Source organism: Vulpes lagopus, chromosome 19, assembly GCF_018345385.1.
Source record: "Vulpes lagopus strain Blue_001 chromosome 19, ASM1834538v1, whole genome shotgun sequence".
Taxonomy (NCBI): domain Eukaryota; kingdom Metazoa; phylum Chordata; class Mammalia; order Carnivora; family Canidae; genus Vulpes; species Vulpes lagopus.
Window position 1 is genome coordinate 26643733 of NC_054842.1, and position 3657 is coordinate 26647389.

A 3657-nucleotide genomic window follows, 5' to 3' on the forward strand; every position below is an offset into this window, starting at 1 on the left:
TCCCAAAGCATCTTGGCAGACCTGTAGCTAGTGATGCCAGAAGCCCAAGGCCTGTGCCAGGTTCCTTTTTATCCCCCTAAGAGCTTGTCTCCCACAAGCTGCTGGTCACACGCCTGCTGATGTTATAGCTGTAGTTCTTCATCACACCAACAGCCAGACTGTAGGTACCACTTCTTCTACATGGTGATGGGAAGCAGCATGTTCCTCTGACATGTGCGATTCTCAGCTCTCAGCAGGCTTTTTAATAGCTAAACTCAGATTTTTTTTCATCACAAACAGCATAGTAAGCAATTGTTTCTCCTCCTTCCTGCTTGTCTCTCTGCAGTTACTAAGTGATTGCTTTCCATTTCTCCTATTCCATGAGCAGTGTTATTGAAGAGATTGTAAATATTTTGCCAAAATCTTTGTGTAAGTGTTTTCATGGCATTGTAAAATTCATAGAAGTTAGAGTTAGAAAAAGAGCCAAAATTTCATAGTCATTCCTCAGCAAATCCTGTCTAATGGTTCCTTCAGAAAAATTTTCAGGGCAGGGCAATAAGAGATAGGCAAGACACGAATAAAATGCTCCTTCTGGATAACTCTATGGTGCTTGTGACAATTTATTATATCTCTATACACACGGTTAGATGTTCGTAATTTGTCTGTAATGTTTAAAACCAATAAATACCTTTAAACTCTCATTATCCTGTTATGTAATACATTGCTTTACAAAGCAATACATTGCTTTATTTAAGGTTTCTTCACTTTTCAGTCCATCTCAGCTTTTAATCTTTATTGTCACCCTCACCAAACTGTCTTCTATTTGTCTCTTTAATTTGATGTGTAGAACATAAGCTATTTGGGCTCCCTGGTCCATCATAACCTTCCTTCAGCCTCCCAAAATAACACTGACGCTGTTTACTGACTTCTTGCCGTCATTTATACCCTTGTAGGTTATGAATTCATATCTAGTTTCCAGTTCGCAGGCTCTAACATTACGACTCAAACTTTTTCTGACTCACTGAGCACTTGGCCTTCAGATTATTTTTCCCCTCAATGTATTATAACAATTTTCATTTCCCAAATCTCAATCTCATTTTATTTCTGTATCTCTCCAAAGATGCAGTTCAACCTCTGAGTCTTCATATTCGACTGCTCCCATATGCTTAATGTGAGAGCTAAGTAGAGCAGAAAGTAGAAGAGCATAATGCTTTAAGGAAATACCAGATTACATCAAAGTACTTGTCCTCGCTGGCTACCCATTTTGCCTCCTGAGTTAATTCAAGATGTTGATTTTAATCTAGTATGCTCCTAAGGGTTGGATTATGTTTATTTTATCATGATCCTTAATGAGAGATAGGTTGCAATCGCCTCTCTTCCTGGGCTCCAGAGGCAAGTTAGACCTGCCAAAAGCTTTCATTTTCATACTCTTCCTCTCCTCTGACACTAAAGATCCTTCAACCATTTTCCTTGGCTCCACCTTCTATGAGTATATATGGCTGCCAAGAGGCTAGACACTCAGGGAATTACATCGACACTTTCCAGCCACTGAGGAACAATTCATTAAATCATCCTCAGTGGCTACTGAGTTAGGTAGCACTTTGAAGGAATCTATCAATTCCGCAAGATTTGATAAGACTACCCCAACAACAAAAGTAATGATATTATTTGCTCTAAAAATTACCATTGCTTTTCATGCTTTTGTAAACTTTTTTTGTAAACTTTTGTAAACTTGCACGTATTCGGATGTATTTCTACTCTCATTTTATTACAAGAATCACTGCAAACGCAAATGCCCATAAGGAGCCAGGTGGGTAATGTAATGACTAAAGCTAGAAGGATTTGTTTTATAATAGCATCATAATTTATAGTTTCAGCAGTGACATGTTTGCATATCGAGAACAGAGGAATACTCTTCTTGATTCATCTTTGTTTTTCTAGTTTTAAAAGAGCCTTGGATATAAGAAATACTTCACCTTCCTCCTAACTCTAAGAAAGATAATGTGAACATAATGATAAATAGCAACTGATGTTCAGCCAGGTGTGGGGTAGCAATATGGAGTGATAGGGACTCAGATAACCTGGTAAGCAATCTTACAGCTGTGACACAGGAGTCCTGGCCCAGTGCTGCCAGGATCATCTTATTTTTCCAGAGAAGCCAAAACTCTGGAATATAAAATTAGCTATTGTGTTAGTTCATTCCCTTAAGAGGACACCCACAAAGTGAGGTCTCCATGTATTGTTCTTTATAAGGTCTATTTTTTGCTGTCCTATCTCCTAACTGCATGATGAGCCAATGCCTTCCACATTTTGCCTATTTGGGGGTCTTATCAAAATGATTTTCAAGGATAGCTTTATTTTAGTGAGTTTAAGAAATCTGATGACCACAGCATTTTCAGCATACCAGTGTATGATGTATGGCTCCCACATCCCAACCCCAGAATTATTTCTATTATCTCTGAACTCTGAATCTCAGAAATCCATTGGCTAGCCAAAAACTCTGCTCTTTATTCTATCAGGCTCTTTCCTTTATTTCTCCACCTTCCAGCCTTAGCAAAACATGGGCTTCCTCTACCCCCTCCCACACTCTTGGTCCATCAGCACTCTTGTCTATGTTTTTCTTTCCTTCCCTGGCCTCAGGACCAAGACTTTCAACCACATTCTCATCAGCATCCGAGGATCCTTCATATCACTGTCCTTCTATTGTGCCCATTTTGCCAATCTACAGCTTTGCATACATCCAACCATCTATGCCCCCAGGCTGCCACTCTGCTGGGGAGGAAAAAAAAAATCACATAACCATGCTGACTGGATGAGTGTACAATTTATGTGTTCAGTGGGACCTTTGGGCTCTCAGGCAATATTTTACCCTTTTCTAAGTGGCTCCAATTTCCATGCTCCAAACTCTCCCAGTTGGCCCACTGTCCCCCACGCCATCTCAGCAATAGTCCTAGAATTCTACTTCACACACACATGATAAAATACATTAGAAAATAAGTTGTTTTAACTTCCCCTACATGCTATTTATCCTTACCTCACCCATCACCCCTACATCTTAAACTAACCCCAAATCAGAAACGATGTATGACTATCTTTTTTGATCATTGGACGCTTCTATTCTGATGTGATTGTTTTTTCCTTCTGGGACCAAAGGGTTTCATAACCCTTCTTTGGGTGAAGGGCAAAGGGCGAGTGGGGTCTTCAATCTCAATGTCAGTCACACAAGGACAAGAATCAAGGGTTCAAAAGCAGCCTTAGACCAAAGAAAGAGGAAATGTCCTCCTTGTGGGGTACATTCTCCTCTTGGGCCTGGTGTCTTAGGTCTTCATGGGTGCTTCAGGGAAGTAAGGAGGAGAATAAAGCCTCCAAGAGCCAAGAGGAGAAAGCTGCTTTCATCAGAAACCCCATAAGCTTGGGTCTCTGGACTCTAAGGATAGGAACATTGTGTGGCCAGTTTCAAGTTGTTCTTTGTGGTATAATTCCCCCATGCTGTAAGTAAAGAGAGGTTACATAGTAAGGCTCCTCTCCATTGTACTATCTTGCTACTTCCCTTCTATATAAATATACTCTAGAAATATTTTCTAGTAATTTTTTAGCTACCAGTCAATTGTAACTGGTTTCCTTTCTCTTCTACTGAAACTGCCCTCACAAAGGTTATGGTTGACATCCTAATTAACA